At 38.6% G+C, this 20,361-nt stretch overlaps 1 protein-coding gene and 1 pseudogene across 1 annotated transcript in view; both read right to left on the reverse strand.

Moving 5' to 3' along the window:
• Window positions 1–9,586, reverse strand: part of LOC135275329 (uncharacterized protein C12orf71-like) — a 26,285-nt gene extending 16,699 nt beyond the window's left edge. Inside the window, exon 1 of the mRNA XM_064376798.1 lies at window positions 9,530–9,586. The gene's annotated coding sequence lies outside the window, so the exon portion shown is untranslated. The remainder of the gene's footprint in view (window positions 1–9,529) is intronic.
• LOC105720573 (melanoma inhibitory activity protein 2-like) lies at window positions 9,559–11,805 on the reverse strand (annotated as a pseudogene).
• Between the last annotated feature and the right edge of the window lie 8,556 nt (window positions 11,806–20,361).

Here is a 20,361-nt window from a genome sequence, read left to right on the forward strand (position 1 = left end):
AGTCTCAACTCTAAAACTGTACTCATGACATTAACCCCCAAACTTGCTCCTCCTCCAGTGTTCTTTAGAAATGGCATCCTCAGCTGCCCATCTTTTCAGTACTGCAGGCGGGCCTCATCCCGGACATCATTCCTTCTCTCGTGCACTTTCATTCCTACATCCAGTCACTCACCAACTCCCATGAGTCCCGTCTCCTAACGTGTGTTACATCTGTCTACTTCTGTTGCCTTCACTACCTCCACCTTGTGCAGTCTACCAACTCTTCACCGGCTCTTCCCACATCTTCTCGGGCTCTGTTCTGGTCATTATTGTATAGGAGGCAGAGTGATTTTTTTTGTTTTAGAAACACAAATCATATTAGGTCACCCATGTGCTTAAGACCCTTCAATGGCATCCCACTGTTTTTAGGATAATCCTTAAATTCTCAAAATGGTCCCATGGGCCCTGCATGACATGGCCTCCCCCATATTTTCATCCTCGTTTGCAGCCATTTCCCCTTTTGTTCTCTATGCTCCAGTCCACTGACTGTTTCACTTCCTGAGCTAAAGGTGTTTAAAGTCACTGCTCTTTACTGAGATAATCCTAGATGAATATCCTGGAGTATCCACAGAGAAGAGGGTGAAAGTGACACTTGCAGATGGCATTTTTATTAAGATTAACACTGACAATTGGCCCCATTCTATTACTGTTTGAAAATGAGGTCTTGGGAAAGGACCACTGCTTGTCCTTAGAGAGCCTGTACAAATTAGAAAATGGTGCCCCTCCAGGGGAATGCAGCCCCTGAGCTGCATGGATTGGATTTCAGCCTCTACACACCTAGGGTGAGGCACTCTGTGAAGGACATGACCTGCACAGCAGGAATGGTGACCATCTCTGGAGATGTCAGTCGGTTTGCTTCCAAATTAAAACAGGTCTAAATAGGTTTGTCTTATTTAGAAGCTGAACAACTATGCAACTTCTGGAACTCCCTGGTAGCCCAGTAGTGATTTTGTAATAATAATTAATATGAAAAGCTTTTTACCATGAGGCTAAAAATTTCTTTCCATGGCTAGAAAGACATTTGATTTTTACTTTCCCAAGTCAGCATGATTGTGTCTACACTGCTAGCTCTGTAGCTGTTTTTCAGAGTTGAAGACCAGGTGTGATTTACAACCTAGAATCTCTAGCTGCTGGTATCTAAGTTTGGCACTGAGCACTTAATGCCCAGACTATGGGATTTTACTGTGTGGAGGAAGGCCTCCTTGGAAAGGCACAATACTTTTTCATCTGACATGTTTGCTCTTGTGGAAGTGGCTTGAAGTATTTGAGTCCTTGCAGCAGAAAACATGAGAGGAGATTTAATTCTTGCTGAGAATGAATTATTCTATAAAAATTAAAATTGAACACTTTTAAAAGTAGTTTCGTTGTTGGTATAAAATTATTCATCAATCATTGATTTGATTTGATGTGTGTATTATATATCTGTGTGTCTCTGCCAGGATCTTAACATGAACCTCTCGCTGAACAAACAAACACTGAATAAATATTGCTATGATTTTACTAATTACTTATACTTTTGTCTTTGACTTAGAGACAGTTTTGTTTCTTGTTTTTAACTCCACGTTAAATACGAGTTCAGTTATTTTTCTTTTTTTTATGTTTGTGGAAGTGCCTACATTTTACTAGTGGCAAGATGGGGAATATAGGAAAGTATGAAAAATAACCACACATGCACAATTCCTTTGTAATTTCCAACTCTAATGGACACTCTCTGGAGGTCATTGCCAGATCTCTCAGTAACAGAATTTAAATCTGGGAGCAAGTAATCACTCTGTAAATGTTTGTTATGATACTGGAATTGCCAAATATGCTGTATCTAATTGAATTTCATTACTGGGGCATGAAAAGCAGTTGGTTGAATGTTGTCACTGAAAAGAATATATTGTGGCCAGCAGATTGTTGCCTATACAGTGCTGTAGCTGGGTTTTTCAGGCCACCTGCACTTTGAAAAGTTCTGGATACTGAAAGTGTTGGCAAGGTTGGGTCCTTCTGAGGGCCAGGAGGGAAGGATCTGTTCCAGGCTTCTCTCCTTGGCTTGTAGATGGCTGTCTTCTTTTGTCTTCACATCATCGTTCCTTAAAACATATCTCTGTGCCCAAATTTCCCCTTTTTATAAGGATTCCAGTCATACTGGATTAGGGCCCATCCAAATGATCTTGTTTAAATTGATTCTATGAAGACCCTATATCCAAATCAGGTCACACGCTGAGGTCTTGGGGCTTAGGATTTCAACATATAAATTTGAGAAGGACATAATTAAACCCATCACATCAATCGTAGTTGAACCTAACCAACATTAGCCTCAGAAATCAAGCTGTATTTATTTTGTGCTTTTTAGCTATACTTATTTTGGAATTGTCTATAAACTGAACCAATTTCCATAAAGTAGTTGAATTTTATTCCTTTGTTCCAGACCCAACAGAGTGCCATGGTATTGGTTCTGCAGTAAACATTGTGCTTGTAATTTCTCTGACTCTCTATCTTGCTCTCTCTCTTACTCTCTCTTTTGTGTGCTCTCTCTCTCATTTGTTTTACGAGTTGTTAAACCAAAAAGTGTTAGGTAAATGAAAGTACATATGACAGCAGCACCTTGAACAAGGAGACCACTCCTTTCCTTCTCAAGTCCATGACCTGTAACATGTCTAACATTCTAGTTCTGAGGGTTTTAAAAGTAATTTGTTGATCTGTAGTATGTTTTCACACTACACCTTGTGTTTGAAACCTTGCTTTAGTTACACCATTCTTGCATATCCCTCATTTTCCACATAAGCTTTGTTTGTTTAGTTGTGCAGTTTTGATATTCTCAGCTCTCCAGTGCTTTGAATTGAATGTTTTTTCTGAGAGTTTGCAGCTGACTTTTCTGGCAGGTCATTCTGATGTTGTCCAGGGATGCTGTCAGAGGTGCTGGTTCCTGAAGCACCTTTTCTACTTTCTTCCTTTTCTACTCTGGGCCTTTCCCAGTTTTTGGGATGTCAAGGCATCTGCCAAGCCTCTCTCTCTGCAGCCCACTGGCATTAGTGGTACTTGTATGCTCCACATGTACTTTTTTTTTTCTTGAGACAGGATCTCACTCTGTCACCCAGGCTGAAGTGCAGTGGTGCAATCACAGTTCACTGCAGCCTTAACCTCCCAGACTCCCACCTCAGCCTCCTGAGTAGCTGGGACTATAGATGTGTGCCACCACACTCAGCTAATTTTTTGTTTGTTTTAGTAGTGACAAGGTCTCACTATGTTCCCCTGGCTGGTCTAGAATTCCTGGGCTTAAGCAATCCTCCTGCCTCAGCCTCTGAAAGTGCTAGGTTTACAGGTGTGAGCCATGGCATCTGGATCCACCTGTACTTCAAAACTCACCCCGCTCCCTGTTCCCCAAGCACATCATGTGCTAATGTGACTGGTATATACCCTCTTAGGCTTCTGGACCCTGAAATACAACCCCTATTTCCCCACCATCCTAAGAGATCAGATAGAATGGAAGATTTTCTCTCTTTTTATTAAATGAGTCAAATTTTTTCTCTCCTCAAATGTATTCTAAAATATTAGTAACCTATTAATAAAACAGCTTATCCTTTCAGAAAACAGAATTTAGGGTTGGTTAGTTAATATACATTATCAATCACCATCATAATTTATTATGACATTATCATCATCATAATTTATAGCTCTTTAAGCCTGTAGTGGGGTGGAATAGCATGAGCTATTGATTGTACCTGAGCAGAGGAAGGCCTGGGACCCCATCTCTCTAGAAGAAATTAGGTGGCTTGAGAGGTTCTCTTGGATCTGAATAATTTCAGTGCTGAAGATCAAAACCCCTTCATAAGCTGCAATTAGACTCTTCCTGATTTCCATGCCTGGTTTTCTGTTGGAGAAAATCCTAGAGGAAAACAGAAACTCCCAAGGAGCTGCATAGCCAAGAAAGGAGCCCATACCTTCCAACTTCCATCTAGTGACCTGATGGTTCTGGCATTTGACCTCTCTGAAGAAAAGAAGCCCAGGGTATTACACGTGAATGCCAATATCTGAATTGACAAAAGTACTCTCTCCAGAGAGTAAACACATTTACTCTCACCTGCTTCTCTGCCTCCCTCATATTTCTCTCCTGAAAGTTATAGATTTTCAGAACATTTATTGAAATGAAAACAAAATCTAAGTTGATGTTGTAAGACATGAAAGAGTCAGAGTCAAACAAGTTCATTAATATTCCATTCTTTCCTATGCAGTACTCCAAAGCATGTTTGATAATGACTAAGGAATATTTTTGTTTTGATGGGTATAAACAGTTATTTATTATTTATTTCATGATCACCATGGTAAGTGTAAACCAAAAATAAAATTCCAACCACCTTAATGGACCCCTCCTCTTAGCCAAGGGCATTCCAAAGTTAACCCAAAAAACTAGTTCAGGCCATGATGGGAAGGGGGAGCCAGACATGACTCATTATTCCCTCCTCCTTTTTGGAATTACTGTTAAAACAGACTATTTTAAAGTCTGATAAGAAAAATTAACAAACTATTTTCTGAATCATCCTACCTGGATGCTTCATTTGCATGATAAAATCTTGGTCTCCACAACCCCTCATCTTAACCCAGACATTCCTTTTTATTGATTCTAAGTATTTATGTAATGACAACTCTTTCAACCAATTGCCAATCAGAAATTCGTTGACTCTACCTATGATCTGGAGCTAACCACCCCACTTGTGCCACTTTTCCGGACTGAACCAACGTAGACACATCAACACATCAATCTTACATGTATTGATTGATGTCTGATGTCTTCCTAAAATGTACAAAAGCAAGTTGTGGCCTGACCACCTTGGGCACATGTTCTTAAGATCTCCTGAGGGCTGTGTGACAGGCTATTGGTCACTCATATTGGTTCAGAATAAATCTCTTCAAGATATTTTACAGAGTTTTGCTCTTTTCATTGGCATAGACCTGGTGTAAAAATTTTAAGAGTGGATTCTTAGTCCTCAAAAAGCTTGATCTAGTAGAGACAACACTCCAAGGATCTAGTTAAGTGAGCCTGCTTGCAAGGGACATACTTTTTCCTTAGCCAAGTATAACATTAGAGATAACCAATGGTTCCAAATGTACTTGGTAACAGAGGCTGAGAGAAAATGGGTGTGTGGGGGAGACAACAAATGCTACAGGAGTACTTGATGATGTGGTAATCTTCCTTGAGTATTCTGCCATTACATTCAGTTTTTATTTACAAGATCCAGGCACAGTGTCACTTGGTATCCATGGGGAATTGCTTCTAGGACCTCCCACAGATATAAAAATCCAGAGGTGCTCAAGTCCCTGATATAAAATGGCATCATATTTGCCTATAACCTAGGAATATCCTCCTGTATACTTTATATCATGACTACATTACTTATAATGGCTAATACAATATAAATGCTATGTAAATCTTTGTTGTATTATTTAGGGAACAATGACAAGAAAAAGTCTGTACATGTTTAGTCACAGACACAATTTTTTTCAAATATTTTTTATTCATGGTTGTTTGAATCCACCAATGGGGCACCCACAGATATCAAGGGCTGGCTGTATTTCATCAAGTTTCAGTGTAAAGGATGGCAGAGTAATGACTCACTGAGATGCTACTTTTATAGTTCCTCCTGTTTCCTTCCTTTGGTGGATGAAGGAAATGCTGTCATGCTCAGAAGTTGAGAGTGGGCAGCTAGTTGCCTCAGTAAGTGGCCCCACCATCTCCTATGGCTTAGACCAACCATAGTCTTGAGTTCGTCCTTTCTCCCAAATGCTATATCAAGTTCTGTTAGCATTTATATCAAAAATATACACAGGGTAATAGAAATGTTGCTATCTAGTTAGGGCTATGTTACATAGGTGTATGCATTTGTCAGAACACATCAAACTGTGCAATAAATATCTGTGCATTTCATTCTCTAAATTAAACTTATTCGTATATGTAATGTATACTAACAGGTATAATAATATACATTTTATGCTCAGAATATATATATAGCAATATATGTTTTACATATGTAAATATACATATTTACTACATGTGTACTCACACATACATACATAGCTAGGGTCCAATCACTACCTCCATTGCTCCCACCCTGATCCGAGCCACCAACAGGAACCTCTCATCTGAATTGCTGCAGTCGTTTTCTAGCTGCTGTTCTTGCTTCTACCTTTGCTGTCCCTGCAGTGTGTTCTTAGGAACAATACGTCTTAAAACATAAATCAGATCATGTCATTTCTTGGCTCAGAACCCTCCAGTGGCCTTCCATCTCCATGCTCAATTGAAGTCAAAGCCTTGCCATGGCTCATGAGGCCCCACTACCCCACCACTCTCATCACACCTTCTGTGCCTCTGGGACCACATTGCCTACTGACCCTCTGGCTCACCACCTTCCAGCCCACTGACCTCAAGCATCAACTACAGGAAGCTCTCCCTCCTCGGCGCCTTTGCACTTACTGTTGTTTCTCCCTGGAAGCTCTTCCCAGACATTCATGTGACTTTCTCCCCTCACTTCCTTCAAGGTTTTAATCAATGTCACTTTATCAATGGGGCCTTCCCTGATTATCAGATCAAAACTTCTAAGTCCTTGTTATTCCCTTTCTGTACAAAGAGCTGGCACAATATATGATTAAGAGGATGTGTTCTGCTGCCAGACAGTCTGTCTTCACATTGTTTTCTAGCTGTGTGACTTGGTGCCCTCTCTGTGCCTCAGTTTTACCACCAATGAAGTGGGAATAAGTATTGTGTCATTAGGGTTATTGTAAGGATTAATTGAATTGATATATGACAAGCACTTAAAACAGTGGCCAGTACATAGTAAGCTAATGATAATGTTATTCCTTTTACTTGCTTCATTGTTTTTACCATTTATCAATCAGCCTCTCATCTGCTATATATTTGAACTATTTTTTGTGGTTTCTTGCCATTAGAATGTATGTGCCTTCAGAGCAAAAACTTTACTTTTTTCCTCTTCTATTTTCTTTTCTTTTTCTTCACTACTATACCTTCATCACTTAGAATAGTGCCTGATATACAATTGGTACTCTGTAAATCTTGTCCTATCTTAACACCTCTTTTAAAAAAGAAGAATTATTTCAAAATATATAGAACATACCATAAAAATAATATTTTTTCTTTCATTATCAGAGTCCTTCTCAAAGAACATTTTCATGTAATATAATTTTCACCAAACTTAAAATTCATATCAGTGATTCCCAATTCTGCTTTGATATTACACTAAAATATTTCCAGTTATATCAAAGACCACCTTAAAATTCCCCCAAACAAGCAGTGTTGGCGTTCCTCTTACTGTATGGCCAAGAGTAACTGACACCCAGTTGGAATTGAAACCAACAGAAATTACCTACAAGACAAACTGTTTAGTTTATAAAATTATTTATAAACTTATTTCTCCACAAAACTGTTTCCTAGCTCAGTTTTTACCAGTCTTCCCAATCAATTGTATATGCTAACAAGTTTCTTCTAGCTTTTTGAAACAGTGAATTTTGACCATGTGACAAACTGAAACTTTAACACAAAATACATAGCTTTTATTGGTGTAATTAAAGCAGGGAAAAATTGAACAGAAAGTATAGAGTTCCAATATACCCTTTTCCTGCCCTACTCACATACACAGTTTCCCCTATTATTAACATCCTGCATTAGTGTGGCATGTCTATTACAATTGATGAGCCAATAGTGTTACGTTATTATCAACTAAACTCATAGTTCACATTAGGGTTCACATTACGTATGCTATGAGTTTTTTTTATAGAAAAACTAGCTGATTTTATTATCGATGCCAAACAAGTCTTTAAATCAACTAAAATTTATTTAATTCAGCATAAAGTTACTTTCACATTTGTTAACAACCACAGTAAATACAGTTCTTGGCATAAAGACACAGCCTTTATAATTAAAAGCCTCCCTACCTGCAAAATTACATATATAAAACTCCTGTTGTTTATATAATAATGGATTAATCAAATTAAAATAGTTATACTATCTAGAATAAAATAAAATGGAAATAATTTAATCATAAGATTCATATTTAAATCATCTTTATTTACAAAATACTAGCCTGGAATTATAATGCCATTAAGCTTCCATTTTAGCAAAAGTATAAGTAAAGTAAATATAAGTAGCAGTTATACAGTAACAGCAGTTACTTTAAATTAAAAATGAGATCAGTCAAAATTATTTTTGAAGAGAGCAAAAAAAAGTTTCTTGCTGGGGTTCTGGATGTTCAGTAGCAGGCTCATTTGAAGGCAGAATCAACCCTGAAGGAACTCACTTCTGGAGCGGAGGTGGGAGGAAAAAGCCAGGTCTTGGGGGAAGGTAAGGAGGAAAACTTCTCAGTGGATACACATTTCTCACTGTTCAAAGAGATTGGTAAAAGACATTTTATAACGTTGAGAACCTGTACTGTACCCTAATAAATCATTAAGTTTTAGCTTCCATTACCTATTCTTTTATTTGAAAATTTACACCAGAATATTACTTGATCTAACAAACTAATTTTTACAACATTGAGAAAAATGTACCTCTTCAAATACAGATGATTAAAGGAAATATCATTAATTTTTAAAGTAATTTTTGTCCTATCTTAACACCTCTTTTAAAAAAGAAGAATTATTTCAAAATATATAGAACATACCATAAAAATAATATTTTTTCTTTCATTATCAGAGTCCTTCTCAAAGAACATTTTCATGTAATATAATTTTCACCAAACTTAAAATTCATATCAGTGATTCCCAATTCTGCTTTGATATTACACTAAAACATTTCCAGTTATATCAAAGACCACCTTAAAATTCCCCCAAACAAAATTCATTTTAATTGTCTTTAAACTTTAAAAAGAGAGGAGAAACAAGGGAAGGAATGACTAGATGAGACATTGATAGGCAAAGCCTAGTCGTTAACCACATATTTATTCTGCAGAACCCTATAGTTCAAAATGGTAAAATGAATATAAAAGCAATATATTATTCCTTTTTCTTATGTGAAGCTTTAAAAGAATTCAATAAATCCGACAATTAGGTCAAATGTAATACATACATTTTAAATTTTAAATAAGTAGGTTCACATCAGAACTACTTATGAAAAATACTTTTAAAAATATCGTAGGCAGTAATTTTAATGCTAGAATATAAATTTTAATTATTTTAACTAACTGCCAGAATAAAAAGTTGCTACCAAATAAAATACAGATAATTTTAGTTTTATAAGACCTGCAAAAAGTCAATTATTTTCTTGACTACCAAAATACAGAAATAATTTTGGATTATTAAGATGAATCAATTTGAAACCTCATTACATTCCACTTATGGCTTCCTGCCTTCCCAATTCAGAAAAGTAATGGTACACTCACAGAATGCTAGAACATTTTTTCCTCCACTGTGTTACTACATGAACAGATAGTAAAATTAATATCTCTGATTAATAAAACACATATTGAGCTTTAAAAACAAATTTAAAAAACAAGCATACTTGCAAATGGAGCATGTGGTGGACTTGGGAAAACCGTTGGTGGAAAATCATCTCCAGAAGCTCCCTTTTTCCCACAGAGGTGACAGGGTCCCAGTGTCAGAAGGACTCCTGTGAGAATTGGTTAACATATCAGAGCTTGAGTCTCCTCTTTCATTGTTAATCTGATGGTCTAGAGGATTCCCTGGGCCTCTTAAGCCTCTCCCTCCTCTCCTTGGAAACAAAGGTGAGAATCTGGGTGGACCCTCCAATGAAGTTGGAGGAGACAGAAAAGCTCTCATTTCAGAAGAAGGCCGACCCAATGGTGAAGGACCATATGAGGAAGGTTCTCTGACAAATGATGTATTTGGAACATCCAGTGCATACAGATTTTTTTCTAAAAGTTCAAATTTAAACTCTAGTTCAGTTAATTTTTGTCTGTTGCAAGCATTTTCTTTCCATAAACACTGAGATTTCTTTCAGCAGTTTGAACTGCAAGCCAATTATTATGTGCTTTTCTCTCATAGGAAATAGTGCGCTTTTGATAATAACACATTGTTCTCTCCAATTCTTCTTCAAGATCTTTGGCTCGCTTTCTATAGGTCTCCAGATTTGCAGTGACATGGCTGATGCTTTTGTCTAGTTTAGAAAGTTTCTCTTCTGTCTCTAACCGGCAATTTTCCTCTGTTGTTAATTTCTGGTAGAGTTTCATTTCATTTTCTTGATATAATTCAGTCATTACTTTAAGTTTCTGTTGAAGCTTCTGATTCTCACTTTCAAAATGTGTGTTTTCTGACTGCATAGATACTTGTTCAGTCTCAAGATTTTTAATATGTTCTGTAAGTTCTTCATTTTATCAACTTCAGATAACTGAATATAAATTTGGGTTATTTCTCCTTCTAAGCTTTTGAAAGAAGCATTGAACTTAGCAGGATGAATCAGTTTCTTCAAAGCTATGTTTGGAGGATGATCTAAATATTCACCATTTTCTGATTCACTGTTCATTTCTAACCCCAAGTTATCATCATCCGTTCTGTCTTGTCCAAGCATAGCAGCCCAGTTTTTCATCTTTAACAAGCATTCTGTCAGAGTCTTGATGTGATTGTCTTTATCATTTAGAACTTGTTCTGTGTGCACTTTGGAGTCTTCCAATGTTATTTTCTTTTTTTCTTTTTTTTTTTTTTTTGAGACGGAGTTTCGCTCTCGTTACCCAGGCTGGAGTGCAATGGCGCGATCTCGGCTCACTGCAACCTCCACCTCCTGGGTTCAGGCAAATTCTCCTGCCTCAGCCTCCTGGGTAGCTGGGATTACAGGCACGCACCACCATGCACAGCTAATTTTTTGTATTAGTAGAGATGGGGTTTCACCGTGTTGACCAGGATGGTGTCGATCTCTTGACCTCGTGATCCACCCACCTCGGCCTCCCAAAGTGCTGGGATTACAGGCTTGAGCCACCGCGCCCGGCCCCAGTGTTATTTTCTGTTTATTAAGTTCACTCACTTGTTCTTTCCATACTTCAGCTTCTTGCAAAAGCTGTTTCTGGGTTTCCTGAAGTTGAGAATTTTCATCCAAAGCATCTTTTATTGCTATCTTCATTGGTTCTTCATTCATTGGAAATAAAGTCTTGAAGGACATTCTGGCTGCAAAACTACTTGTGATTTGAGGGATTTTGACTCATCCTCTAGAGACTGTATCCTTTTTGAAATATCCGCCATCAGTTCATTTTGTTCAGACTGTTTCAATTTCTCTTCTTTTAACTCTTTTCCTAGACATAGTATTTCTTCCTCAAGTTCCACTTCGAACCTGTTCAGCTTTTCACAGGTTGCCTCCAAGCTTTGTGCTTCTGTTGCCTCCTTCTCAAGCTGGCATCCTTTAAAGATGACTCTACTTCATGGCCTTCATAGTCTTTGAATAACGCTCAGTTTTTCAAGTAGTTGACATTTTTCCTCAATTAGTCTAGACAGTGTTTCAGCAAGCTTTTTCTCTCTTCTCACATAAAGCCAACTCCTAACCGATCTAATGCCTCTCCACAAAAAAAAGACAACAGCAAAAAATCCAAACATAGCTGCCCATATCACCCATTCCCATGGAAAACCATGTGTACCTATGCAACAATCTTGCATGTTCTTCACATGTACCCCAAAACCTAAAATACAATAAAAAAAAATCTAATAACAAAAAAAAGAATTAGAATCTGCTCCCATACTTTGACACAGTGCTGCCACAACCTTGTGTAGCACCTCCAGAACCAGCCTCAAGTACAGCTGAGGGGCCTGGGGCTTCTCCATAGCGCCAAGGCTGCTCTGGTGGTTGTCGCAGTAATTGGGGCCTGTGGGGGCCACAACAAAGGGCAGAGAACAGTCAGCCTTCTGTCTGGAACCTGAATCCACAGGGGGCAACCAGAGCGGACCACTGCAGAGCAGGCTGCGTGGGGAGCTGGGAAATGCTGGGGAGCTGAAAGATGCGGGGGGAGCTCGGGGACGCAGGCACCTACAGGCTTCACAGGCCCAGGCTGCCTTTTTCTCTTTTATTTTTACTGTATTTTTAGACTGGGGTCTTGTCATGTCCAGGCTGGTCTTGAACTCCTAGCCTCCAGCTATCATCCCACCTTCCTCAACTAATCTTGGCATTTCAGCTTCCACACTTCCCCCTTAACTAGAATAATTTCACAGTTTCAAAATCCTATCATCCTTCTTTGACTAAGCCTTTGTCAATACAATCTGAAAAGGCTCTTCCACATTTAATTATCCTTACTACTTGTATAATACTGAATTACATAGTCTCACACATAAATTATGCAAAACATAATTTTGCAGGCATGTTTCTCATCTGAATTATATATACTTTTGAGCTAAGACCTGTCTTAACCATCTTTATATGACCACATTAGTAGAATGCAGGTAACAAGACACAACACTTATGATACTTAGGGGATTTTTTTCTTAGAAAAATGTCTCAAATCATAGATACTTATGTTTTTTAATAAACTTTGAGGTTTCCTTTTAAAGAGCCTTTAGACAATTTTTTAAAAAGTCTGTAGCTGTTCATCTGATTCCTCATTTCAGGACTTCAATAAATAAGATAATGCCTAATAAATAAATAAATAAATAATACCTAATAAGACCTTCAGGCCCATATTTGCTGTCAGTGGCTAAGGGTAGGAGCATATATGAAGTAGAAGGCTACAGCTGGAAAAAGTCTGGCAGTCAGGATATGACTTATTCTACACTTGCCACTAAGTAGCTAATTTAATACACACATCATTTAATTTTTTTTTTTAAGACAGAGCCTTACACTGTCGCCCAAGCTGGAATGCAGTGGTGCAATCCAGGCTCACTGCAACCTCCACCTTCGAGGTTCAAGCAATTCTCCTGCCTCAGCCTCCCAAGTAGCTGTGATTACAGGCATCCACCACCACACCAGACTAATTTTTATATTTTTTAATATTTTTAGTGGAAATGGGGTTTCATCATGTTGGCCGGGCTGGTCTTGAACTTCTGATCTCTAGTAATCCGCTGCCTTGGCCTCCCAAAGTACTGGGATTACAGTCATGAGCCACTGTGCCCAGACCATATCATTTAACTTCTAAAGACTATAGCTACTTCATCTAGAAAAGGAGTTTAGATTAAATGCCTTCGGTATGTACCTCAGTTCTAAAAACAGAAACAAAGTATATTATTTTATGGCCTCTGATGTCAAAAGACTTTTTTAAAGTCATGTTAGGAAAAAGTAGTAAACACAACATTCATCAAGCTTTGGCTCTAATTCCTAACAAGGGCTCTGCTACTAATCAGGTTAGAATCACAAGTCAAGTTAGGATACAATTAACATCTCTAACAAAGTAACCCAACAAACCAAATACTTCAACTAACTCAAGTCATTAGTGTGCTAATTTTAGAATAAGGGGGTAAATCACAAGAAACATTAAGTCTCAGGAAACATGCTCCATGGTAGGGGTCTGCAAACTGTGGCCCATCACCCATCTATTTTTATAAATAAAGTATTATTGAACACAGCCATGCCCATGTGTTTACTTGTTGTCTATGGATGCTCCTGCATTACAAGACTGGAACTGAGTAGCTGTGACAGAAAACATGGCACTGCAGAGCCCAAATAATTAACTGCCTGGCTCTTTGTAGAAAGTCTGCCAACTCCTGTCCTAGGGAACTATAAAAAATGCAATTGGGAGTGGTTTAAAAAAGTTTTGTCTAATGTTCACAAAGGAATGCCCCAGAAACTCTTAAATACTATATGTTTAAAAAGCATCAGGCTGGGAGTGGTGGCTTATGCCTGTCAGCCCAACACTCTGGGAGCCAATGCAGGAGGATCACTTAAGCCCAGCAGTTTCAGACCTGCCTGGGAAACAGGCTGAGACCCCATCTCTGAAAAAAAAAAAGTAAAAAAAATTAGCCAGGTATGGTGGTGCACACCTGTAGTCCCAGGTAACTCTCAAGGCTGAGGAGGAAGGATTGCTTGAACCCAGGAGTTAGAGGTTGCAGTAAGCCATGATCATGCCACTGCACTCCAGCCTGGGCGACAGACTGAGAGGCTGTCTCAAAAATAAGAAAAAATAAAAAATAAATAAATTTAAAAAGCACCAGATAGGCTTGCTCTGCAAAGATCTTAGATTTTCATAGTCAGAAATACCTAGAATTGTTTGAATTTCAGTTGTGACAATTAGTTGTGGAAACAAGTTATTTAAAACCCCCAGTCTTAGCTAAAATTGGAATTTGAGGCTGCAACAATGACAAAAGATCATAATATAAACTGCGTGGTGTACAGTCTAGAACACAGTCTTAGTTTCCCACAATTTATTAAACCCCAAAGAAAGAAAAGATGGGAGAGAAATACACTTTCACAAACTGGTGAATGATGACACCCAGTGATGACTATAACATTCTCAAATGAGAGAAATTAAAATTAAGAAAAAAAAACCTGGCCCAACCAAAAGCTTTCAGAACTAGGGACTTAGCCTGAAAAACAAGAGATTTTTAATAGACAGAATTTTTTTACGAGAATGCAGGATAGGACTAACAAAAAGAAAAAAAGAAATACCATTCTACTCCACTTTGATAACGTGGTAGGAGTTATTAAGAAATTATTTTAGGCAAATAGGAAAAGGGGTCCTTGGAAGGTTTTTCACAGCTTTTTTGTCTAGCATAAAAGCCCTGGGTCTTAGACCCGGGCTGGCAACCTTTAGGATGCAAATGCAAGCCATTATAAACTGGGTTCACCCAACCTGGCGATTCCCACTGTTCCTTGCTCTTGCGCCTTGATTCCTCTTACTCGATTCCTCTTGCTCTTGCCCCAGCGTGTGCCTAACAGTATGGCCTCCCCCTCATATCCCCACGAGTGTAAAACATAAGGGTGCCCTGCATTTGCATCTTAAAGGACTTTTTAAAAATCTAATTCAACCCAAAACAAAATCCTGGTGTTCCTCTACTCATCAAAGGAGCATCAGTAACAAGGCAGTGTCCCAGGTACAAAGCAAGAACAAGTATTCTAAATATCATTCAGCTAGAATTCTAATATAACTTTAACAAAGGCTATACATTAAATGGGGGGCTGGGCTCAGTGGCTCAAGTCTGTAATCACACTACTTTGGGTGGCCAAGGCAGGTGGATCACTTGAGATCAGGAGTTCAAGACCAGCCTGGCCAACATAGTGAAACCCCATCTCTACTAAAAATAACAAAACTAGCCAGGTATGGTGGTAGGCACCTGTAATCCCAGCTACTCGGGAGGCTGAGACATGAAAATCACTTGAACCCAGAAGGCAGAAGTTGCAGTGAGCCAAGATTGCACCATTGCATTCCAGCCTGGGCAATAGAGTGAGATTCAATCTCAATAAATAAATAAATAAATAAATAATAGAGTGAGACTCAATCTCAGTAAATAAATACATAAATAGATGGATGGATAGATAGAGTATAGTAATTATCTTTTTAACCAAACTTGTAGTTTGTGCACTCATCAAGTTTTAAGTGGATCTGATTTTCAGATCACACATATTTGCTCTCAAGAACCTGTGTTTTTCATTGGATTTATTAAATGTTTTCATTTTTATCATTAATTATCTTTCTCCCCATGAAGGCAAGAACTGTATCTACCTTGACTACCACTGTCTCTCCAGTGCCATCTCAACCGTATGGAATTTGGTATAAACTTAAATATCCACAAATGAAGAACCTGCTCTCAGACTGAGCAGGAGCTCGTCCTGCCAGCTAGTGGTGTACATGAGTAAGAGCTCCGTTAAACACAGTACTAACTCTAGAGGGCAGGTATGCTTCATACAGTCACTACTTTGGAAGATAGAAAGATAATACAGGAAGTAACAAGAATAGGTAAAAGGTAAAAGACTAGGATTACTATCACAGTTGGTTCTATCTCTTACATCTTCTAGAGAACTATGCAATGATTACTAATATACAGAATAATGACCATGAGACACTGCCACATTAGCAAAAAAGGCATCCAATCTTTTGACTTCCCTGGGCCACATTAGAAGAAGAATTGTCTTGGGCCACATGTAAAATACACTTAACACTAATAATAGCTGATGAGTGGAAAAAAATTGTAAAAAAAATTTTTTATAATATTTTAAGAAAGTTTATGAATTTGCATTGGTCTACATTCAAAGCCATCCTGCCATATGGCCCATGGGGCATGGGTTGGACAAGCTTGTTTAAAGATATACAGAAGAAAATATTCTATTTGTCAAGCATTCTTGTTAACAAAAAATTTTTTTTACCAAACATCTTTCAGTGTTAATTCTTAAGAAATTCTGCCGACTAATATTTTGGAATTCTGTATTCATAATCAGAAAGTACCAATACTCTCCCATCATCCATACAATAATAAACCTGTATTTCACAGTGTTATTAAATGGAGCTTACCTGATGTCTAGACCTATTTGGCAAATGTTAAGCTCAGACCATGCTGACTTTTCTGCTGATGGCTGTAATAAAAATTATTTTTACTCTAAATAGTCAAGACAAATTTGCCTTAAAATGCTAAAATATTGGGATTCTGCCAAGATGGCTGAATAAATAGAGCTCCAGTGTGCAGCTCCCAGTGAGAGAGACACAGAAAGCAAGTAATCTCTGCATCTCCAAACGAGGTACCAGGTTAATTTCAATGGGACTGGTTGGACAGTAGGTATAGCCCAAAGAGGGCAAACTGAGGTGGGGTGGGGCGCTGTTTCCACCTAGGAAGTGCCTCTGACTGGAGAACTGGGGCTTCCCCCCTCTGGCACACTGGTTCAGATACTACACTTCACCCAAAGTCTCTGCAACCCACAGACCAGGAGATCTTCACCAGGCTGAAAAGCACCCAAATTACCTGTGAAGAGCTGAGCAGCCCTGGTCAGTGCCACAGATTGTCGGCACAGATCTAGGTGGATGCATTGGCAGGCTGGGAAAGCCTGCTGAACAGAGCTACTGGCCTCCTGGAAAAAAGGGTGCTAAAAGCAGGGAGACAGGCAATTGGCTGGGGGTTCCTCCTCCACAAAGCCCAGCAGGCTGAAGTCCTCTGGCTTGAGGATTTCATAGCCAGCACATCAGTTCAAGGTTGACCTGGAAGGATGGAGCTCGGTGAGGGGAAGGGCATCCGCCATTACAGAGGCGGGCCTAATCTCCTTGTGTAAACAAAAGACACTAGAAGCCTACACAGCAGCTGGACTGAGTCCCTGGCAGCCGAGCAGTGCCTCTACAGGCAGACAAGGGACAGACTCCATCCTCAAGCAGCTCTCAGAGATCAAAGCTAGAAAAATCCACAAAGATGGGAAGAAACCAGGGCAAAAAGGATGAAACCATCAAAGATGAGAACACCTCTCCTCCTTCAAGGCATCACAACTCTTTCAGCAAGGGAACCAAACAGAATGGAGAATGAGTTTAACAAACTGACAGAAGTAGGCTTCAGAAGGTAGGTAATAACAAACTTTTCTGAGCTAAAGGAACATATTCTAACCCAATGCAAAGAAACTAAGATTTAACAAACTGACAGAAGTAGGCTTCAGAAGGTAGGTAATAACAAACTTTTCTGAGCTAAAGGAACATATTCTAACCCAATGCAAAGAAACTAAGAACCTTGAGAAAAGGTTAGACGAAATGCTAACTAGAATAACCAGCTTAGAGAAGAACATAAATGACTTGATGGAGCTGAAAAACACAGCACGAGAACTTCGTGAAGCATGCACAAGTTTCAATAACCGAATTGATCAAGCAGAAGAAAAGATATCAGAGATTGAAGATCAACTCCATTAAATAAAATGAGAAGGCAAGACTAGAGAAAAAAGAGTAAAAAGAAATGAAGAAAGCCTCCAAGAAATATGGGATTATGTGAAAAGACCTAATCTATGCTTGATTGGTATACCTCAATGTGATGGGGAGAATGAATCCAAGCTGGAAAACACTCTTCAGGATATCATCCAGGAGAACTTCCCCAACCTAGCAAGGCAGGCCCAGATCCAGGGAATACAGAGAACACCACAAAGATATTCCTCAAGAAGAGCAACCCCAAGGCACATAATTGTCAGATTCACCAGGGTTGAAATGAAGGAAAAAATGCTAAGGGCAGCCAGAGAGAAAGGGTGGGTCACCCACAAAGGGAAGCCCATCAGACTCATAGTGGATCTCTCAGCAGAAACCATACAAGCTAGAAGAGAGTGGGGGCCAATATTCAACATCCTTAAAGAAAAGAACTTTCAACCCAGAATCTTATATCCAGTCAAAATATGCTTCATAAGTGAAGGAGAAATAAAATCCTTTACAGACAAGCAACTGCTGAGAGGCTTTGCCACCACCAGACCTGCCTTACAAGAACTTCTGAAGGAAGCACTAAACATGAAAAGGAACAACCAGTACCAGCCACTGCAAAACATACCAAATGGTAAAGACCAACCACACAATGAAGAAACCGCATCAACTAATGGCAAAAAAACCCAGCTAGTAACAAAATGGCAGGATCAAATTCACACATAACAATATTAACATTAAATGTAAATGGCCTAAATGCCACAATAAAAAGACACAGACTGGTAAACTGGATAAAAACTCAAGACTCATTGGTGTGCCGTATTCAGGAGATCCATCTCACATGCAGAGACACACATAGACTCATAAAGAAATGAAAGAAGATTTACCAAGCTAAGGGAGAGCAAAGAAAAGCAGGGTTTGCAATCCTAGTCTCTGATAAAATGGACTTTAAACCAACGAAGATCAAAAGGCAAAGAATGGTGTTATATAATGGTAAAAGGATGAATCCAACAAGAAGAGCTAACTATCCTAAATACATATGCACCCAACACAGGAGCACCCAGATACATAAAGCAAGTTCTAAACAACCTACAAAGAGACTTAGACTCCCACACAATAATAGTGGGAGACTTTAACACCCCACTGTCAATACTAGACAGATCAACAGGACAGAAAATTAACAAGGATATCCAGGACTTGAACTCAGATCTGGACCAAGCAGACATAATAAACATCTACAGAACTCTCCACCCAGAAACCACAGAATATAGATTCTTCTCAGCACCACATCACACTTATTCTAAAATTGACCACATAATTGGAAGTAAAACACTCCTCAGCAAATGCAGAAGAATGGAAATCATAACAGTCTCTCAGACCACAGTGCAATCAAATTAGAACTCAGGGTTAAGAAACTCACTCAAAACTGCACAACTACATGGAAACTAAACAATCTGCTCTGGAGTGACTACTGGATAACTAATGAAATGAAGGAAGAAATAAAGATGTTCTTCAAAACCAATGAGAATGAAGACACCACATACCACAATCTCTGGGACACATTTAAAGCAGCATCTAGAGGGAAATTTATAGCACTAAATGCCCACTAGAGAAGTGAGGAAAGATATAAAATTGACACCCTGACATCATGATTAAAAGAACTGAAGGAGCAAGATCAATCAAATTCAAAAAGCCCTTCAAAAAATCAGTAAATACAGAAGATAGTTATTTGAAAAGATCAACAAAATAGACTGCTAGCCAGACTAATAAAAAGGAAAAGAGAGAAGATTGGAAAAGATGCAATAAAAAAATGATAAAGAGGATATCACCACCAATCCCACAGAAATACAAACCATCATCAGAGATTATTACAAACACCTCCATGCAAATAAACCAGTAATCTAGAAGAAATGGATAAATTCCTGGACACTTACACCCTCCCAAGACTAAACCAGGAAGAAGTTGAATTCCCAAATAGACCAATAACAAGGTCTGAAGTTGAGGCAGCAATTAATAGCTTTCAACCAAAAAAAGTCCAGGACCAGATGGGTTCACAGCTGAATTCTACCAGAGGCACAAAGAGTAGCTGGTACCATTCCTTCTGAAACTATTCCAAACAATGGGGAATCCTCCCTAACTCATTTTACGAGACCAACATCATCCTGATACCAAAACCTAGCAGAGATGCAACTAAATAAGAAAATTTCAGGCCAATATCCCTGATCAACATTGATGGCAAAATCTTCAATAAAATACTGGCAAACTGAATCCAACAACACATCAAAAAGCTTATCCATCACAATCAAGTTGGCTTCATCCCAGGGATGTAAGACTGGTTCAACATCCGCAAATCTATAAACATAATCCATCACATAAACAGAACAGACAAAAACTACATGATTGTCTCAATAGATATGAAGAAGGCCTTCAACAAAATTCAACAGCCCTTTCTTTATGCTAAAAAACTCTCAATAAACTAGGTATTGATGGATTGTATCTCAAAATAATAAGAGCTATTTATGACAAACCCAAGGCCAGTATCATAACTGAATGGGCAAAAGCTGGAAGAATTCCCTTTGAAAATTGGCACAAGACAAGGATG

The sequence above is a fragment of the Aotus nancymaae genome, unplaced genomic scaffold (genome assembly GCF_030222135.1).
Source record: "Aotus nancymaae isolate 86718 unplaced genomic scaffold, 86718_ANA_hifiasm-v0.15.2.pri h1tg000016l, whole genome shotgun sequence".
NCBI classification, from domain to species: Eukaryota; Metazoa; Chordata; class Mammalia; order Primates; family Aotidae; genus Aotus; species Aotus nancymaae.